The sequence below is a fragment of the Anas acuta genome, chromosome 20, assembly GCF_963932015.1.
Source record: "Anas acuta chromosome 20, bAnaAcu1.1, whole genome shotgun sequence".
In the NCBI taxonomy this organism is placed as follows: Eukaryota; Metazoa; Chordata; class Aves; order Anseriformes; family Anatidae; genus Anas; species Anas acuta.
In genome coordinates, this window is record NC_088998.1 from 2,117,941 (window position 1) to 2,138,715 (window position 20,775).

The window sequence follows — 20,775 nt, forward strand, 5'->3', positions numbered from 1 at the left end:
TAGCCACGAAATCGAAAATGGGGTGAAGTTGGGTTTGCTGTTCACTCAGAAAAAAAAATAAAAAAAATTAAGAGTGAAAATCATTTCCAGGAGACCAAGAACACCAGGTGATGAGGACCATGGGGTTACCCTAGTGTGGTGTCTCCTCTTCCAGCCTGGCTGAAGGAGTGTGCTGGGGGTGGTGGGGGACATGCTGGCACCAGGGCAATGATGGGAGCCCTTGGGGACACAGCAGTGACCAGGGGTAGTGTGGGGTGTGAAGTGGTAACCCGGGGACATGGCAGGGCCCTGAGGTACAGGGGTGACCCAGCAGTGCCATGGGATACACGAGGCAACTTGGGGCATGGCAGGCGTGTGAGGTGCACCGGGGATACACAGCTAGACCCTGAGGTGCGAGGGGTCAGCAGGGAACACTGTGGGGCCCTGAGGCGTGTGACAGGGACATGGCACACCCTGAGGCACACGAGGGACACAGGGCTCAGCCCTGAGGTGCCCTGAGACATATGGGGGACATGGGGCTTAGCACTGAGGAGAGCTGAGGGACATAGGGACATGGTGTTCAGCCCTGAGGTGCACTGAGGGACATGGGTTCAGCCCTGAGGTGTGCTGAGGGCCATGGGGACACGGTGCTCATCTCTGAGGTGCACTGAAGGACATGGGTTCAGCCCTGAGGTGCACTGAGGGACACAGGGCTCAGCCCTGAGGTGGGATGAAGGACATGGGGACACGGTGCTCAGCTCTGAGGTGTGCTGAGGGCCATGGGGACACAGAGCTCAGCCCTGAGGTGTGCTGAGGGACACAGGGCTCAGCCCTGAGGTGCACTGAGGGACATGGGGACATGTGCTCAGCTGTGAGGTGTGCTGAGGGAGATGGGTTCAGCCCTGAGGTGTGCTGAGGGACATGGGGACACGGTGCTCAGCCCTGAGGTGCATTAAGTCACACGAGGCTCAGCCCTGAGGCACACAGCAGCGCCCCGCGGCAGGCACAGGCACACGGCTCAGCCCTGCCTCATCGAGGCCCCGAGGCACAGCGCTCCCGGGAGCCCCGCTCCGCGCCCCAGCAGCGGCCGCTCCCCCCCCGCTCCCTCCCTCAGCGCCGCGGCCCCGGCAGCCCCCCTCCGCCCCGGGCTGTCGCTTTAAGAGCGGCGAAGCCGCGGCCGCCCCCGCCCTCGCCCTCCCGGCGGCCGAAAGGGGCCGGGACGCAGCGCGGCCGCCCGCAGCCGCCGGCCGGGCCCTCAGGTAAGCGGCAGCGCCCGGCCCCGCGCCGCCACCAGCGGGGGAGGCGCTGCCCGGGGCGGCTCCGCTCCGCCCCCCCCCGCCGGCGGCTCCGCGGCGCTCGGTGCGGGGCCCGGGGCGGGGAGCGGTGGCCGAGCCGGGGGCTCTCGGTGCTCGCCGTAGGCCCCGCTGCGCCCTCCCGGGGCCGGCGGCGGCTGCTGGCGGCCGGGCCGGGCTCCGGGGCACGGCCGGGGTCCCTCGGAGCCCCTCGGAGCGGCCCCGGGGCCTCGGTCGCCTCCCGCCCCCGGAGCCGCGTTACCCGCGGGGCTGAGGGGGGGCACGCACGGGGCTGGCTGCCTGTGCTCCTCGGGGGTCTTGTGGGGTTTTGCCCCTTTCTGAAAGCATTCCTTTTTTATTTTTCCTTTTTGAGTAGGGTTCTGTGAGAAAACACCGCTTTTAAACTTTAGTCTGGGCTTTTTGTCTGGTTGCCGCTCGGTGTTCGGGTTTTTGGGGAGCTCGGTGCGTTCCCCTCCTCCTTTCTGCTCCTGGCCCCTGGCGTGGTTTTGTGTCTCGGGCTTCCCGGGGGGGCAGATTTGGGAGGTAGGGGCAAAGATAAAATACAGGAGTGTGACCCTGTGTTTTGTCGGCTCCTCTGGTGGAGTTTTTAAGCGCAAAAGGGAAGAGGAAAGAAAAGAAAAAGTGATAAAGTGGAACTCTGTGTGCCTGGCTTTGTTGGGGCAGAAAGGGGAAAAATGTTACAAGGGAACGGCACCGAGACTCCTGTCTCACTGCTTTTTGTGCTCGGAGATTGAAGGATAACTCAGCGCTTTGATAACTCAACACTTTGGTCTCAAATGCTGGGCTCTTGTCTTTAATGGACCCCTTTGGAAAAAGAAAAAAAAAACACAAAACACAAAAAACATTGTGAGAAGCGTAGCAGTGGTTCCCTGTAGGAGCCAGAAGCAGCGGTGTGCGGGCAGGGCCCCGCTCCCCTCCACCGGCCCCTGGCCCCATTAGGGTGCTGCTGCCCGGCCGGCCGAGTGCCCCCAGCTGTGGGGGTGAATGAGGAGCTCCCCGGGAATCGGCTGCGGTGCCGCTCATGGCTTGTTCTGCCCGTGGGTCCTGGCCTCTGGTGTCTAATCGAGGAAAGCAATTGCATTTTGATGAGACCTAATTCCATTAGCCAGGTGTGTGCTTGTCCCCCGGGAGATGGCAGGGTGTGTGAGCTTTCTGCTGCTAGCGAGCGCTCTGTGGCCTTCCGATGGCTGCAGTCAGATCTGTCTGATGGCTGCAGTCAGATCGCTGCCCTGTCCTCAGCTTCCAGGAGCCGTCCATGTGAGACCCTGAGGCTCGGTTTCCTTTTCCTGCCCTGGGAATTGCCCAGGTGGCCTCCTCCTCCTCCCCTGGCATGGGCTCCGTGCCTTTCCCAGGAGCGTTCTTTTTTCTCATTCACCTCGCTGTCCAAGAAGACTTCTTATTTTATTTTTTATTTTTTGGCACGTCTTCCCTGAGTTTGGTTTGTACACAGTGACAGCCCTGGCCGTGGAGAGGCTGTGAGCACAGGTCTGTGGTGAGGGAGGGAGAGCCAAGAACAAGATCTGGGTGTCACTGAAAGCTGTCAGCTTGTGACGGAGGAGGATGTTCAAAGCCCGCGGCTGTCAGCTGGGGCTTGGGGCAGTTCCATGGGTGGAACCGGGTGGAGATAGGATCCTCCAGCCCTGCACCGCCACTGCGGAGATGGTGGCAAAAAGTTGCTTTTTTTTTCTCCAAATACCCTGGAGCTGCCTCAGCTGGAGCAGAGGTGTGACAGGACCTGGCCGGGGTGATTTTTCTGTAGCGGTGCTGCTTGCTGCTGCAGCTCCGTGCTGCCTGATGCAGTTGCTGTTGCTGCAGGTGTCCTCGAGTAACTTCAAAGTGGTTGAAATGCCCAAGAATTGGGGTCTTGGAGCACTCTGCTTGTTCCATGTTCCTTGCGAGATGGCTCTTTGCTGGCGAGTTTGCCTGCAGTGGGGGCCCTGGTGGGATCAAGGATGTCCTGTATGAGCGCTTTCGAGTGGGTGACCGGGGCAGGGAGTGACACATCCAGGTGCTGTGCTCTCCCTGTGGATGCTCTTGGCTGGCCTGAGACCATCCAAAGAAGTTACAGGCATGGGAGAGGCTTGGGCATCCAGCACGGGGGAGGAATTGAGAGAGGCAGATCTCACGTGGAGCCAGCACGGGGTGGCTGCCTCTGCCAGGCATGCCCTGGCTGGATGGGCTCAAGGCAGGTTCTCTGTGGGCCCAGGGGTGGGGCTTGCTGCTTGGTTCCCTTATTCCCTAAATGTTCTGCCATCCCCTTGGGCTGTTTGTCTCTGCTGGTGTTTGCCAAACACCGCCTGCACTGCTCTTACACCGCAGCTGCTTTTGTAGGTTCCCAGGTACTGCACAGTTGTTCTTACTGTGTGTGTTTTAGTGGCTATAAGCTGATTTTTAAGAAGGAGTTGGAACTTGAGCCAGAAAGCCTCCTTCTTTTCCTCCATGATTTGGTTGAGAAGCTGCACTATGGGGTGCAGCAGCTGAGCCCGGTGGTGTTGCTCCCCCTCCCGCCTTACTACAAGTGCTTGCCCAGGGACCCGGGGCAGTGCTCCACTGCTGGGCTTTGCTTTTAGTAGTTGACATACGTTTGGGGGTGTCTGCTCTTAATCTTACAAAATTAGGAACTTGGAGACTTTTTTTTTTTTTTCCCACAGCGCTTTGTATAGCCTGAATGTTTGCAGTCAAGCAGAGCTAAAGGCCTTTTTTTTTTTTTTTTTCTTAAAGAACCAGTTTCTTTAGGGCAGCGTTTCAAATTAGCGTGAGGCTGAGTCGCGTTTGGAGCTAGAAGGTGCCGTTGTTGACCAGGATAGCTGCACCGTGCCTGTCACCCCGTCCTGTACACAACAAAGCCCCTCGCAGTGACTCTCATTGTTCATGGAGGGGCTGAGTTGCCATCCCTGGAGGTGTTTAGAAGTCCTGTAGCCATGGGGCCTGGGGCCATGGCTTAGTGGTGGGCAGCAGGGCTGGGTTACTGGCTGGACTGGATGATCTCAGCGGTCTTTTCCACCCTAAAATACTCTGACTTCATGAACCAGTGGTCGTGCCAGAGCTGATCTTTTTAGAGCTTAGCGAGTGGCTTTAGTGAGGAGACAAATTGAGGGAGATCCCAGTGTGGTGAACTTGATCCTCTGCTCTTGTGGTGATTAATGCATTTTACCTTTCCATTCTGATTTTTGCTTCCTTCGGCTTGTTTCATAACAGTTACTTTTGCAAATTGAACTGAAAATAGGCGCTGGAAGTGGTGAATAATCACTTCCCTTGGAATAATCCCGGGCTGGGAAGAGCCAAGGATTCAGTCCTCATGATCTCTTGTTAGAAACAGGCAAACTTTTTTTTTTTTTCTCCTTCCTGTATGCTGTGTAGAACATTGAACAGCGATTTCTATCCAAGAACTTCAAGGAAAGAATTTCCAAGTACTTGAATGACCGGCTGGGGGCAGGTAGGAAAGGGCTGCCTGGGTGTCGGGGCCGAGAGCAGGGCAGGGTGTGAGCTTCCATGGAAAGAAGTGAAAAGCAAGGAGGTCTGAAAAGCTTTTCATCTGAAAGCTCAGGGGCTGCAGCTCTGCATGTGCAGGCACGAGAGCGGTGCTGCCTGTTCTGCCACCACCACCTTGTTCCATCCTCAAGGAACAAGGCACGGCTGGCCCCATAAAGACGGGCGGATAGGGGAGTCTGGGAAGCTGCTGCTGCGCTGCTTTCTTGCTCTTTGCTCTGTTTGTGCTTCCCCAAGGCTTTCACCAGGAAGGAAAGTGTGTGTCCCTGTGGGGATGTAGCACAGGGCGGAGCGTAGGGCTTGGGGATGCTCCTGGAGCTTCACTGCAAGCCTGGGGAACGTTCCTCTGCATCACTTGAATCAGCTTCAGAGTAAAGGTGGCTCTCTGGGAGCCTGTTCCCTTCTTTTCGGAGCTCCTGCTCTGCTGGTGGCTCCTCTCCATGGGAGCGCCTGGGATCTGTGAGCTGGCTGTGGGGAAGTGCTGATACACGTCCAGAATCCAGGAGTGAAGAAAATGCTGTCTTATATCCAGGTTACTGCTCTCACCTCTTTAATGGATTCCTCGTCCGGATGGTGCTCAACTTGCAGCTCAGAGCTTTTTCTTACACTCTTAAGTGCCTGCTTAACGTGAAGGAGTTTGCACAGAGACGTGAGTGCTCGCAGGCTGCGGAGGTTCAAAACGTGATGCTGCAGCGCGGTGCTGGCAAACCCTCCCGGTGTCTGGAGCTGTGTGGGAGGAGAGATGGCTTCTGGGCTGTGTGACCCCAATGGGGAGAAGAGCAGCTGGGGTTTAACAAACTGGTTAAAAACCGTATAGGCCCCCAAATTCTCAGGAGACATCTCTGCTTTCCTAGAAGCTTCCTTTAACAAGCTGATTTCTCAGGCTGATTGCTTGCAGATGAGCTCATGCTGTGTATTTTGTAGGGAAAGAATCTGAGCTTGGGCTGGGGAGCCAGGGAGCTTTAACACGCCAGTCACATGCCCAGTGGCCTCATGGCACACACAAAACACTAGAGGCAGTGAAAGGAGCCGTCTTCAGGACGGCTTTGTGCTCCAAAAAGAGCTTTCTGAATACGAAGCATGCCAGGGGATGCTCCTGAGCGCTGGGTCCTGTTGCTTGGACAGCAGCAGGAGAGCGAGGAAGTATTTCATCTGTCCTCAGCTCTGTTTCTCTCTTTAGTGTGTGTGGCGCTGGGCTAAGCCCAAGCGAGGGAAAGCTCTCATCTGCCTTAATTCCACGGCCCTCTTTCTGCTGGCGTCAGCAGAGGAATTTGTGTAGGATTGATGATATTTTTTGCTCTTAATGCATCAGAATTTAGTGAGCAGCGAAGCCTTAATGCTAGCGTTGTGCTGTGGGGGATCCCGCAGACCTCCGGGCCCTCTCCAAAGGGATGTTTTCCACCTCTCTCGATAGCAGCCGGGCTGAAGGTGTCCTTACAGGGAAGGCCTGTGCTTCCAGATCCATCCCGGGCATGGTTTGAGGATGTTGAGAGTTACACAGAGCTTTTGTTGGGTGGTGGTGGGTGGGTGCTCCCAGCAAGTAGAATGAGCTGAGTTTGTTGCCAGTAGCTTTATGCACAACCTGTTCTCACAGGCCAGGTGGGAAGGTAACCCTTCTGATCCAGGCCCTCTTTGTGCCTGGAGTGATTCCCTCTTCCAAGTCCAGGAAGTATCACACAAAACTGCTCGATTTGGGGGGAGTTTCACTGGTACTGATTATGGAAATGGGAGCTGAGGAGCCCCTTGTTTCCAGTCTCTTAAAAAAAAAAAAAAATAAAGTCAGACTAGGCAGGGATAACTTCAAGTCAAAACCTGAAATCTGACGGTGTTTTATGTAACTTGAAGGCAGGCACGTAGAAAGCAAGATGCACTAAACCAGCTGACACTGCACGGCGCTGTTCTGTGGGTCCCCTCTGTGAGCTTTTGCTGAAACAAGTGGGAGAAAGTCGGCCCTCCAGGTGGGTGCAGACGTGGTGGCACTGCTCTCCTGTCACTTCTGCACGTCTGCTCCCCCGGAGCACTACAGACATTGTCCCCAGGGCCTACCTGCACACGGATATTTCATAGAGCTGCTTAGGGTTCTCGTGAGCCTGTAGTACAATGCAAGTTAAAATATCCACTTTGTGTCATTGTGTTTTATTTTCTAGATAAAATTGTTGTGAACATGACTTGTTTCAGTTCCATTTCCTTACGTACTGCCTAATAATCCCAGGATCATACATTTTTTCCTTCTAACGAAGACGACTGGTAAAGCACTTGTTGCTCTGGCTGATTGCACTGAGGTTGTTTATTTTTCAGAGCAGCTCGACCGTGTCTTCCTTCACGCTGCTGCTGGATGGGATCCTGCTGGCCTGGTGGCGGGCTGGCTGCCCACCTGGAGACCCTGCACACGTGTGGGAGGTGAGGGTCTGTACCTGGGAAGTGCTGCCCAAGCCTTGGTTTGCCCGTGGAGCATTAAAACGCCCGCCCGCTCAGATCTGGTGCTCGCAGAACGCGTGAGCGAGGAATTAACTGGGTGGAGTTGTCCCAAAATCTGGGTTTGGGGCCTGTCTGCTCCTAAGGCAGCAGCAGCTCTCTGGGTGTTTGCTTGGACGGGCTCCCAGCGTGGATGATGCTCTCCTGACCTGGTTTGACTTTTCCTTCGTGATGCCTGGGTACCGAGCCCAAAGCTGCCTGCAGAGCTGCGGGGTCGGGAGAGCCCGACACGAGGTGGCAGGAGGTGGTGGCTTTGGATGTGCCACGGGGATGGAGGAGAGGGCGAGAGGAGGGAGGGACAAAGCAAACAGTCGTGCTTCTTCCCGAGGATTGTCGTACGCCCTGAGCCTGCCAGCTGCGATTTGGGAGCCAGGAGAAGAGGGCGGGGTATTCTCTTCCAACCAGATGAATTTATGCAGCGCAAATGAAAAGCGAGTTTCTGCGGGAATAGCATTTAAGGTGTAAAAACGTCCCACCCATCAGGAACGGGGAGCTGCTGAGGGGTGAGCAGAGGCAGAGCTGCAGAGCACGCTGTCTTTTCAGACTCTTTTTCCTTGAAGGATGAGAATCTGGGCACGTTCTGCTGCGCGTTTCGTTTGGTGCTGGTCTCGGTCACTCGTGCTGTGTTCTTGCTGAGAGCTAACGCTAGCCAAGCTTCAGGTTTCATCACCCACCCGTAGTGCTGTTATGTTATTTCACTTGTGCTCGTTTGTTTCTGCCTGTCAAAGCACACTGATGGCAGAAATAGCTGGGGTACTAGGATGAAAATGTCAGCCTGTGGTGGGTGCCTTTCCCTGCGCTCAGGGCAGTCCCACCTTCGTGCTGGGGAAGGCGATTGGCCAGGAAGGTTTTTTTGTTTGTTTGTAAAGGAGCTGAGCTGGGGGTGCCTGTGAGCACAGGCGTGTTGGGAGCTGTGATATTGTTGGGGCTGAGGCGTGTGACCCAGCAGGTGAGAACAGATCTCAGGCTTGCAGAGCCAGCCTCGCGGTGAGCTTCCTCGCTGCCCTCCCACGGGGGTCCCAGCGCTGTGAATTCATCCCGTGCGCGTTGTTTTTTGGTGGGGTGTTTTGCGTTGGTCTGGATTGTGATGGATACTACTCAAGTAACCCCAGTCCACAAAGTGTCGTCCCGAGGGCTGAGCCCCCTGCCTTTAGCAGTGGCTCGGGCTCCAGTGTGGCATTTTTGGCCTCCTCCCAGCACTGGAAGGACACGGAATAGCAGCAGTGCCTCAGAGACCTCCCCAGAGCACGGACTTAGTGGGAAATCACTTTGCTAAGTTGCTGCAAACTTCTTGAGCGCTCATGGCTGCCTCGCTTTTAGCTTGTGTTTGTGAAGTCTTGCGAGCTCTTGCACTTGAATACGCAGCTGAAGTTAAATGCCAGAAAGAAATCTCTTATGGCGGGTGCTAATTAGTGCTGGGCCAGGCTAACGCAGTGTGCTGACCCCGTCTGAGACCTGCGCAGCGCATCGAGGCACGGGCACTGGTACTGCAGGATCCCTGCCAGGACATGGTCAGCCCGGATTGTGTCAATGCCGACATCTTCGTTAAGCGGGCCTTTAATTGAATCTAGAGAGATCTCTCTGGAGAAACTCGATGCGAGTCTTTCATAAAGCTGCTGGCAGTAATTCCTCTGCCTCTTCACCGCCGCTATCACAGAGCCGTGGAAATGCTGGTTGGAGAGGACATCTGGAGGCCTTCAGCCTGACCTCCCGCTCGAGGTGGGACCGTCTCCAGCGTGTGATTGACTCAGCCGTGGCTTTGTCTGGCCAAGTCTTGGAGACGCACGGGGATGGAGCTGGGTACTACACGGCTCAGCTTTTATTTGCTTTAGCTCCGGAGCCGTACCTACTGAACCGCCCTGCCGCGTGGGTTATGCGTTTAGCTTTGAATTACCTCATCCTGCAGGTTTCAGAGCCTTGAAGCGAACTGTTGGGAAATGTCCCAGCAGGGCTCTCAGCACGGCGTGTAATGAACCTGAATCCTTCTGCCTTTTCCGTGCTAGTATGGGAAATGTGAGCCCATCCTCGTGCTGCTTCCACAGAGAAGCAGCCAGGGCCCTGTGTGCGGTGGTTTTCTCATGTTTGCACAGGCTCCTACAGGTGAGGCAGCACGTGCAGGATGTGTCCCATTGTTGACAGGAGCAGAAGGGTGCTCGCCCCTCAGCACCAGAGGGGTGCTGGGCTCGTAGGAGGCGCGGGCTGAGCGTGGGGCACATCCCCGGCCCCGAGCCGCGCATGGGATCGGGTGCGGGCCAGCTGTGAGCCCGGGCCGAGGCCACACATACACAAGGCTTGTGGTTGCCTTTCATCTGCCCTCCTCAGCCCCTCGTGCTGGGAGGGGAGCGTTTTCCCCCGGGTTTGCTTTTCTTTCAGAAAAACACCAGGTCATGGGTTGAGCGTGCCTGCTGGAGCGCACATCGGAGCCGCCTGCCATGCTCCCGGGCACTAACGAGAGCAGAACGGCTCCCAACATCTGAGAAGTAAACTTGCCTCCAGCAATGCCACAAGCTTCTGGAAGTCAATGAATGGCATGTAGCGAGGCCAGCCCAGCGGCCTCCTGTGTCATCTGGGCTGGGCTGGTTTCTGGGAGCTGGGGATTGCAACATCCCCGCGCTGGCTGGGGCTGGCAGGCCTCGCTTGGGAGGGGGGCGGCAGAAACGCTGGAGCTGCTGGGGAGGTGAAAGCTTCCCTTGCTGGGGCTGGGCTGCTGGGCTGAAATGTGGCCGTGTCCCTGCTGTCCCCATGTGTGACGGGGTGGTTGTGGGGCACTGTGTGTGCTCACGGCATGTAGGTGGGCCCCCTGAGCTGATCGATCTCGGTGGCTACAATCATCTCACTGTCCTCTGCTCTGTGCTCACCTGGGCTCGGTGTGGTGCTCCTGCTCCCAAGGGAGCGCGGCGGTGAGCTTGGGTGGGTTTGAAGCTCTGCTCCTGCCAGCAGAGAGGCCAAGGGGTGTCCTGCTCGCTGAGAGCCTGCCAGGGCCTTGTCTTGCATACCAGGGGCTGTGGAAAGGGCTGGGAGCGCTGGCGTCTGCTGTCCTCTGGTTGTCTGAAGGAGATGGTCCTTGCTGAGGAATCGCAGAAATGCGGCGGGCGACTGCTGCTGACAGCTGCTCCGCACAGAGCTTTGGGCCAGAAGTGCAGAGGTCAGGCTGTGGCCGCAGGGGCAGGAGCAGCAGCTCTGCAGGACATCAGCAAGAGGCTTCAGCTGACAGCTCGTGTGGGACCGGCTCATCCCTACACCGGTAACTCTTGCAGGGGGTCTGTCCCTGTGCCTCCTGGCTGGAGCTCACAGCTGGTGCTTACGGTTTGTGGTGACTTCTGCTTGTCGTCTCCGTGTCTCTGGGAGAAAAGCTCCAGTGACGGTGGCTGATCTGGAGCCAGACCTGAGATACGTGCTCAAACATCGCCCTTCCTGGTGAGACCTGCCCAGCGCAGGGAACACGGGAAACTTCTGGGTGCGAGCAGTGGGGGTGGAGGAGCAGCGCTGCAGGTGACAGCAGGGCTTGTCCCCAGCGGTCCCGTGAGCTGTGCAGCCCCTCTGCTGCCAGTGCTCCCCGCACCTTCCCTGCTCCAACCTCACTGCGGAGCTGGAGGGCAGGAGGAGCTGGCATGCTGTGCGGGGGAGGAACGCGTGAGGACAATGCTGGGAACATCGGATACTATCTAGTGCTTAAAGCAGAAAGGTCAGCTTTGAAAGAGGCCTGGTGCCTGCTGAATATATCCGCTGGTTCCAGGGATTAGGTGTCAGAAGCCCGGAGCAGAAGGTTACCGCGCGTCCGAGCGAGCTGAGCCCTTCCCTGCAGCAGCAGCGATTCTCTGCAGCTCTCGCAGGACGCTGGAAGGCACTTGGCTCATCCCGCAGACGAGAGCGAAGAGGCTGGAGCCTGCTTGGGCAGGTCCCGGTGTCCAGGGATAGGGAGTGGGGGCTGTTTGCAGACAGTGTTTTTCTCTGCCCCTCTCTGACGGCTCAGTTGGCAAAGAGGGACAGGGAGAGTGTTTACAAGTGTGTCTGTGCTGAGCGCTGCTCTACGCCGGGAGTTTACTCTTCGTCTGGATGACGTCTTCGCTGGGGCTCTGTCCCTACAACTGCAGCAAGCTGAGCTCGCTCTGCGTGTTCTGACCTGCAGGTGTAAGTACGCACAACTTTCCAGCTCTGCCCTCACCCCTGTCTTTGAGGCAGCCCCAAATGCAGCAGCTGGGGCGTGTGCTTAAAGACAGGGCACACGGGAGGCTGCTGGGTGCTGCTGTTCGGATCTTTCATGGTAGTGTTCAAGCTCCACGTGTGCCTGGGGAGGGTCTGTCCCCCATCAGGTGTCCACATGTCACCACGTGTGCTGCCTCGTCCTGTCTGAGCCACCTTCCAGCACAGCTCTCAGTGGCATGCTGTGTGCTGCAGTGGCTTGGTTCTTTTGGAGGTATTTTTTTGGAGGTTGCCTCCCATGCTTCTCTGTGCCAGGTTCTGCTCCTCCTCCCTCTCTTCCCAGGTGGGAGGCAGGCGGTGGCTCTCCTCGCAGCAGCAGGCTGATGCTGGCAGAGCTGGGCTGAGCTGAGCGGCGTTTTCCCTGGGGCTGGATGTGCTCTAGCGATGGAGAGAGTATCTGGAGATATTTGAAGGTACCATCCTGTGCCGTGTGCTCCAGGTGATCCTGCTTGGCAGGGGGTTGCACCAAATGATCTCCAGAGGTCCCTCCAACCTTGGCCGTTCTGGGATGCTGTGACAGGTGGGGACAGGGGCTGGCTTGCACCACCCCTTGCTGAAAGAATAAGCAGCGCAGCTGCGTGCAGGCCTGACCCCTCGGTGGGGCTGTCCCTTGCTCAATTCCCTTGTCCCTGCTCAGCCTGCGATGGCTCAGCTGAGGCCCTGGTCCCACCTGACAGGAGGTGGTGGTGCTTGCCGTGGCCTTTTTGGGAAGGGCAGGCAGCGGTCCTCCCAGAGCTGGGCTGGGGGTGACTCAGAGACAAGGGACACACGGGGCCCAAGGCAGAGCCACTGCAGGAAGGTGCTGGTTTGTGCCTAGCACAAAAGGATTTCAGGCTCTACTCCAGTTGGTTTTTTCCTTATTCTCACTCGGGGACGTGCTCCTGGCCCACAGCTGGGAACTGTGGCTGCCTTCTGGCCACAGCCATTAAGGTTTGGGGCATCTCTCCTGGCATTCGTTTCTGCAGCGTGAATGTGCAGCTCCTCTTCCTGGGGTGCTCTGGGCTCAGTACAGTCAGATATTCAAGACCGTCAGTGTGTCTTTAGCTGTTTAAGTTGCCTTCACTTAGCACCAAAATGCTCAGCAGTGTTCATCCATTTATTTCCAGCACTACCTGATCCTGCAGTGGCCGTGGGATAAAAACTTCCCGGTTTTGGTGCAAACTGCTCACTTGTTGGTCAGCCACGGATTTCAGATTTCTTGCTTTGTTGCTCAGACTCACCTGAGTGCAGCTGTTATTTTTAAGCACTGGAAGAAGGCTGGTTTTAAGCCTGCTGAAACATGTCTGGCTTGTAAATAATTAACGGCACTTTCAAGGCATTTTTTTTCCATGTTGTGAGACCACCTTTTATCTCTTCTGACAATGCTCTTGAAATATTTCTGGGTTGCAGGATACCACATGGGCGCCACAAAAGTAGCCAAGTTGTCCCGTATCAGGATAAACAAGCTCTTGTGTCTAAATCTGTGTATGGAATTGAAGTATCTGCTGATCGGTCTTCCTCCGCTAATTGCTCTGATCTTTGCTGAAGCCAAGCACAATCGGAGGGAGCTGAAAATGCCAGCCCTGGCCTGAGCTGGCTCCGCTTCCTCGCAGCCTGGAAACCTGCTCATGCTGCAGAAAGCTGTTCTGTGCAAAACCAAAACAGGGTCTGTTGATGTTATTTCGAGTCCTTTGAGAAGATGACTTACTGGTCACATGTGCTGCTATGAGGTCATTAGGAAGTCTCTCAAACACACAACTTGAGAAGCGATGATGCCATCGCAGAAGTATGCTCCCTCTGCGCTGTGAGATGCGAAACGCGCTGCAGTGCTCCAGTTTGTAATAGCTTTGAGTGGGATCTGTTATCGTGCATTCTTGGGTCCGTTCCAGCGAAGAAAAAAGGGCTGTTTTCTGCTTTGCTTTATGCCTAGGGTTGATTAGGGAGCGCGCGCGGCGGGGTAAAGTTACATTTCAGAGGGCATCCAGCAGGGAGCCTGTTGCTGCGTCGAGGCGCTGAAGGCAGGCGAGGCCAACTGCAAGATCAGCGGATTTCTCCGTGCCTCCGCGGCGCCGTCCTGCCCCTGGGAAAGGAGCTCCTCAAACCCACGGGCAAGTCGGGCCCCTGCTCTTCCCGGGGCTGTGGGGGCATGGGAAGCTTTTGCCAGCCCCTCGATGCTGGTTTTGGGGTGGGCTTCGGCTCCTGTGCTGTTACTGGTGCCCCCCTTGGGTTCCCTGTGCTGGATGTCCCGAGGTGCCCTCTGCTGCTGACTGCTCGTGGCCAGCGGGGGTCCTGGTGTACCCCAGAGGCCTGTGCCCCGCTTGGGCCACGTGCAGTCATGCCGACAGGGCAGGCACCCATATTTTGGCAAAAAGCACATCCAAAGTGTTTTATCTGAATCGGTACCACCCTCTTGGGGTGGGGCTTCCCAGGCCTGGCGAGTCCTCGTGCCTGTTCATCTCCAGCCTGCTGCTCATCATGTGCTCCATCCCAAGCTGCAGATGAGCCCTAGGGGCTGTCCCCTCATCTGAAAAGATCAGCACGCTCAAACACAAGAAGAAGAGTAAATAGTTTTCTGTTCTCAGCACAGGGGTGGATTGTGTGGCTGAGTGGGGGCAAGGAGGCAGGGAGGAAGATGGAGCCAGGAGGCATCTGACTTGCCCATATGACCACGTCTTTCATCTCGCAGCTGCATTTTCCTGCTCGGATTTGGTGTGGGCACAGTCTGGCTCAAGGCTGCTGCTTCTCTTCTCTCTGAATTCCCCAAATACCTGCTACTTTTGTTCATGCTTCGCTGTGATTCCTCATTGAAGCCTAACGTAGCGTATAAATCTTGGAAGAATGGGCTGAATCGCTCTGCTGCCATCTGTGCTTCTCAGCCTCCCGCTGTGGAATTCCTGTGAGTGTCACCGCACACAACACCAGCATCTGCTTCCTACCCCTGCCCAGCCGCCCCTCGCCCAGAAGGACACGTCCCTCTGCTGGGGGTCTGTGCAGGACATCATGGCCCTGTCCCTGTCCCTGCCTTGTGGCTTCCTCGCTGGAGGGAGGCCAGCACTCGCATTTCCCAGCTGACGAGCCAGCCAAGCACTTTTCTTTTGCCTCCCTCTGCTGTTGTTTCCCTGCTGCTGGCCCCCTGACGGTGGGATTGTACCGGTGACCCCAGGTAATGTTCCTCTCAAATCCCAGCAGCCTCCATCACCCAGGTGAGCTTGGGCCCAGCCTGCTGGGGGCTGCCACGCTGTGGGGCTGTGGTGGCTGCAGCAGTGGCTTTGCAGCTTCACCCCCGGCCCCCAGAATCGACTGCATCTGGAGTGGGTTTCTGACCACTTGAGTGTTTACGTGTCTTGCTGTGGGCCCCCTGTGCTGTTGCTCTGCCCCCCCCAGCCAGCCCCTCGCTGCGGAGGCACTGGTTCCTCTACTTCTTGCTGCAGCTCCTGAATCAAACCCACGCACCCGCTTGCTCTCACGGTCACTGCGCTGATGCCCTCGTCCCAAAGGACTTGGTATAGCAGCGATGCCGTGGCAGGGTGCCACCTGCCTGGTCAGCCTTTGTGCAGTTCCCTCGTTTTGTCCCTGCTTTGAGTCCCAGCAATGCCAGTTCTCCTTGGTGTCTCTGCCCTGGGCTCTCTTTAGTGCAGTCCCCTCTGTCCCTCCTGCTTTTCAGCCTCTGCACTTAGAGGTGTCTGTTCATATAGCAACAGCAGCACGCTTGGTGGCCCAAAACATGAAATCATAGCGGTGCCCTTGAGCTGTGTCACCCATCTCAGTGCGCCCCTGTCCTTGGGGCTGTGCTGCAGACCCTGGTGCTGTTGCCTCTCGTGGCAGAGCACAGGAGTGGCGATGCTGGTGCTGTGGGCACCAAACAGACCGCGAGGACACCAAACACAGCAGCCACCTTACAGCCTTTGGGCGGGCAGGGACCCGTGACTTCCAGGAGAGCAGGCTGTGCTGGCGAGGTTGTCCTCCCCTTGGAAGGAGAGGAGGGGTCTGGGTGGCCCCACATCACTGGTGGGGTTTAAGCCTCCCGCTGGCCATGCCAGGGGGCAGGATCAGGAGATGGGTGCAGCTCCTGATGCCTTTCCACAGCTCCCCAGAGCCCTGGAGCTGTGGGGCAGCAGCACGAGGTGGAGGAGAGATGCAACTGTGCCAAAGCTGCCCCAACCCCGGTGTGGGTGCTGGGCTCTCCCTCCTTTGGGGCAGGCTCTGGCAGCAGAAGCCCAGGTGGTGGAGACGCCCCCCGCCCTGCTCTTTGCCTGCAATAATCCTGTTGGCTGGGCTTAATGAGTGACTAGCTGTGCCTTTGCTTTTTACCTTTCCCCCTTTCCCCCCGGCGAAGGGTTTTGAGCGGGCAGCAGGCTGTGCTGACGTCTGCCCGGGGTTTTTCCAGCGAGCACAAGCGGCCGCATTAAAACAAGAAGGTGCAGGCTGGCTCTGCCGTGCCGTGCCGGGGCCTGGCTTGCCCCTGGGACTACATGGGCCCTGCTTCCTGAGCAGGAGAGCTGCTTTATGTTGTGGTTTTACTAAATGAATTCAAAGCTTGGCCTCTCTCCAGGCAAAGCCTGGGCCAAGTGCCAGCAGAGCAGCCCCTGGGGAGAGCGCTGGAGCAAGGAGGGGCCAGCGGAGCGGGGAAGAAGCGGAGGAATCCAAGGAGGCCGGTTTGCCGAGCAAACAGCTCTGTTTCCATCTGCTGGGCCGGGAGTTGCTATAGGAACTGCGATGATAGAGGCAGGGCCATCTCTTGGGCCTGTCTGCGTCTCGCGGAGGGAGGGAGGAGGGAGGAGTTGCTCAAGTTTGAACATATCATGTGTGCTGGTGGAAAGTTGCAAGGAATGTCGAAACTACAGCCTGGCTGGGTCTGTGGAGCCCAGCAGCCACGCTGCCGTCCTTCCCCGCGCCCAGCAGCCCCCGAGCGAGGCAGGTAGGGTCCTTCCAGCGGGGCTCGGCTCTGAGCTCGCTCCAGCCAGCTCGCCCCGGCGCCTTTCTGTCCCAAACTGGCGAAACAGCCAGCTTCTGGGGGCTGTAGGGGTGGCAGAGCTGGGAGCTGGAGGCTTTTGGCCCTGCTGGGAGGGAGGTGGTGGCTCTCCGTGCCCTGTTTCGCTTCCCATGGCTGCGGGGGGATTCGCGGCCCTGCGGGTGTTGCCGCAGCGCTGCGTGCCCAGGGCCCTCCGGCATCTGGGCTCTCCTGTGTTTGATCGAAATGGGGAGCTGGCCGGTGCCATTTCCCCAGGACAAAAGCACTTTCTGGGGCCGGGGCTCTCCAGGCGAGCCCGTGGTGTTTGAGCTTTGTCAGTCGTGCCTGCGTGAAGTGCTGCGGAGCGGGCGGTGAGGGGGACGCACAAAAGCCAGGGCCGGCAGCAGCTCGCCCAAGCCCCACGGCTCCAGCCCCGTGCTCTGTTCCCAAGGAGGCGCAGACCTCCCTTTCCCCCCCTGATGCACCCACTGCATTTTTTTTTTTCTCAGTGTAAAACTTTTCAGGCTCACGTTTAGCCTGAAACACAGAAGTGGAAGCATGCAGGAAGCTGCTCCTACGAATCCTTGTTAGGGTTAACCACGGGGCTTTCCAGTAGCAGCTGCCCCTGGTAAGTCTGATTATTTCCCCGGTAAACCCCCTTTTTTCAGGTGCTGAGCACTTTCCAAAATATCCCCATTCCCACTGGGGCATTCCAGGGTTGCTCTCAGCTCCGTGGGTGTTTGTTTAATAGCTTTAGCTGAAATTTCATCCACCTCTTTTTGGGTCACGGAGGATAATCTGTTTAAAAAAAAAAAAAAAAAAAAGCGGACGGTGTTGTTGTCTTTTGAGAGGCCGCACAACCAGCTGCCCAGGCCCTCGGTGTGATCTCTGTGCCCAGACACGAAGCTTTCTGAGCTGGGTGGGATCGCAGCCCCCCTCCTCGCACCCATCTCGTCCCCGGCAGCGCCTGCCTGACGCCCGGCTCCTCGAGAGCTCGGCTGCGGCCACGGGGAGTAACCTGCCCCTGGAGGAGAGCTTCCTGGCCGTGGTAATTACGGGTCTGCTGCTGCCTGCCTGGATGAAAACTTGCATCCTGCACACCTTTCCTTTTACTCTGCTAACGTAACTGCAGATGTTCTCATTACAGAGATCCACTTCCAATATTTTACGGAGTTACTGCCACAAAGCAGTGCGGGAGCATGTCCCGGAGGCTTAATGTGCATGGTCTGCCACGGAATTTCATTTCCTCAACTTTAATTTGTTGTTTTTTAATTTCAGTTCATTTTCAATATGGAAAAGAGGTAAATGGGATCCTTTCTTTGGTCTAGACATCATTATTCTACATGTTTTATTTTCCTCGTGTGCTCTCGTATTTCTCTCCTCATTGCCTTAAACAATCCCAGGGTTTTCGGGTTTCCCCACAGCTACCTGCCTTCTCGGGGTAACTGTGAAATCTCGTTACTTCTCCGTGAGCTCCTGTTTCTGGTCCATCTTGAGGAAATTAGATCAGACTCTGCCTTTCTGCCTTTCCATGGCTGTGAAACGCTAGGAGAGCTTTTCCAGTGTTCTTGTATTTTCCTTTGTTTATAAACAAAACGTTTGGTTTGATTGCTTGCAATACACTGTGGTGAGCAGAGATCTTCCCTGGGCTGTCTCTGGTCATGCTAGGTATTTTGTTGGAACGCTGAGCTCATTAAAATTCCACGAGAAGTTAAACTTTATCTTTTCGGGTTGTGCTAGTAAATAGTAAACCCATCAGGACACGGTTCGACCTGCCTGAAAATCCTCCTGGGGCTCCGCGGGCTTGCGGCCGGGGTTCAGCTGGTGGGTAAGGGCTGCCACTCGCTGCTCCCCTCTTTGCCAGGCACTCCGTAAATGACACTTTAAAAGCACTTTGCGTAGTAAACAAAGCTCGAAGAGCACAGAACAGCCACGTGCACCCAGGCTTCTGCTCCTCGGGACCGCCAGCAGCCCGGCCCCTGGAGCGTGGGGTGGCAGGGCCAGACCCTGACCACTGCTGCCTGCACCTCGGAGTTGCTCTGCTCTGCGGGGTGCTGTCGGTGGTGGTAACGCTCAATTCTTTCTTACACTGGAAGAGCTTCCTCCAGTTTGGCCTCTTGTTGTAAATGCACGGCTTTGCACACCTACAGATGTTGTGTGGTAAGGTTACGGCAGAGCTGGTGGTGCTCCTGGAGCTTGGGATGAGGGCAGTGACAGGTGCGTGGGATTTCCTCCTCCTGAATGAAGGGACACTCTACAAAGCTCATAAAACGTAGCTCTTGGTGGTATTAGCATTTCTGCGGCGGTTTGATGGGAAGTAGGTTGCCAGCTAAACTCGTCGAGGTTCCAACACGGAGTTTCTGTTTTCATTTTCACTGAACCATCCCTTATGTGTTTGGCTTCCACCCCTGTAAAACCCAGCAGATTCTCAGCTTGGTGTTGGATATTGTGCACTGCTACGTGCGTTTGTTTGCTTCCCTTCTGGTATTGCAAAGAGCCTGGCCCGGTGATCGTTTCATCTTTTAATGCAAAGTGCTCTGCCTGGATTCTTGTAAAAAGTGCAGGTAGGCAGCCACAGCTGTGAGCTGGGGGTTTGGGAAGGCAGCAGTTAATGAGAGCTGAAGATAACTGAGAAAGTACAAGCGTAGCTCAGGGCAGTGAGAAATACTTTGATATGTGTGTAACAACAAATTTCATCAGTGGTGTTTATGTAGAACTGCTGGCAAAGATTTGAAAAACAAAAAAGACAAATACGCACTGATTACTTCTGTGTTGTTATTAGCAAAGCCTTCCCTCTCTCTCCTTTGTATGGCTGATGAAATACCTTCTGTTGCACTGGCAACGGGGAAGGCTGTTAAACACCAGATAACACTTCACAATCTTCGAAACTTGGGCACGACTGGAGCCTGCTTGAAGCAAATTGCCAGAACAACTTTCTGAATCCCGGCTGCTGGAGAACAAGGCTGGGAAGACTGCAGGGCTTCCAGAGTTTGGGAAAACATTCATGTTGGAGCGATGCTTTAAAAGATAGGGGGAGCAGGTGACCAGCAGGCAGCTGGGACTGACTCCAGGCCAGAGTGAGGTCTGGGGAAGCTGATGGGTTAGTAAATTGTTGTCAAATTAAAGAAGGAACCCACTCGGTGATCCACGTGCTCTGATAGAAAGCAGATCCCGTCCGAAAGTGCTCAGATTGTGGTTTTTAATGAGATTCCTGTCCCCGTTGCCAGAAGTAGCTGGGCTGATATCACGTACCTGGACCCGACCAAGCTCCCCGCTGCCGACCCCATGGTGCTGCTCCTGGGAGGCAGCAGCTTTGGGATGGCAGCGGGACTGCTCCCCCGGTGAGCTCGGGGCTGTGGGGCAGACACAGCTGGTGGGCTCCAGGCTGAGAGCCCCTCCTGGGGGGATGGTGTCTGCTCTGTGTCTGCCCCTAAGGTGCACGAAGGTGGCGGTGTCCCAGTTCCCGTGTTGCCAGTCAGTACTGCATTGGGTGGGCTGAGTTTTGGTGCCTCCTGGTAGCTCTCAGAAGTAGCAGGGAGTGGATCCGTGCTGGCCATAGCCCAGGCTCCTGCAGTACCCCAGCTCCATGTGGGATGAGCTCTGCTGGTCCTTGCCTTGCCCGTGAGGAAACCATGGGGAGATAGAGGAAAATCAAAGCAGGGCAGTCCCAGGGCTGACCTCTCCTGTGGTCATCAGGGAGAAAATATTAACGAGCTTCACCCTGAAAATGGCCTCACTTGGGAGGCTGGGGGAGTGAGGGTGGCTTAGCTGGGGCAAGAGAAGGCTTTGGGGTACCAAGAAGAGGTCATAAAGAGCCTGATCCTCTTCTTGATAGAGGCACGTGGCAGGAGGGCTGGCAGTGCTCACAGGTGGAAATAACAGGAAGGTCTGGCTTGGCATAAGGAGCAGAAAGCTTTGCCTCTGGGGACAGCCAAGCACTGGAGGAAGTTGCCCAGCGAGGCAGGGAAGCCTCTGTCCTTGGAGGATTTTAAGACCCAGCCAGCCAAAGCCCCGTGCAGGCTGCTCTGAAATTAGTGCTAACCCTGCTCTGAGCAGGAGGGGGATTAGATGCTCTCCCGAGGATCTCCTCCAGCCCGAATAATTCTGTGCCTCGGTAACCTGATCTCCTTCTGAGTGCGAGTTTGAGCGCAGTTAAATAAAAGGTTATGGTGGAGCCCCTTGAGAATGGGGAGGGAGGAAGGTGGTTTAGATTGAGTGCTCTTAATACTCCATCTGTCATCTGTGTGGTTAACGTGTCACATAAAGGGCTGCTACGTGAGACTTGGAGTGGGAGATGGTGGGTCTGGGGAGGAATACTGCGAGCTTGTAGTTGCTATGTTTTAAGGATTGTTTAAAAGAAAAAGTAAACAACCTCAAAAAAAAGAA

The 20,775-nt window shown here is 56.2% G+C and overlaps 1 protein-coding gene across 6 annotated transcripts in view; it reads left to right on the forward strand.

Annotated features, from left to right (window-relative positions):
• The first annotated feature begins 1,085 nt into the window (after positions 1-1,085).
• Positions 1,086-20,775, forward strand: part of LOC137842564 (discoidin domain-containing receptor 2-like) — a 57,416-nt gene continuing 37,726 nt past the window's right edge. Inside the window, exon 1 of one of the 6 annotated variants that reach the window (XM_068656754.1) lies at positions 1,086-1,238. The gene's annotated coding sequence lies outside the window, so the exon portion shown is untranslated. Of the gene's footprint in view, positions 1,239-7,092; positions 7,182-11,005; positions 11,388-15,843; positions 16,164-16,196; positions 16,357-20,775 lie in introns of those variants that run through there. The other 5 variants (XM_068656757.1, XM_068656756.1, XM_068656755.1 and 2 more) reach the window with 5 other exon arrangements.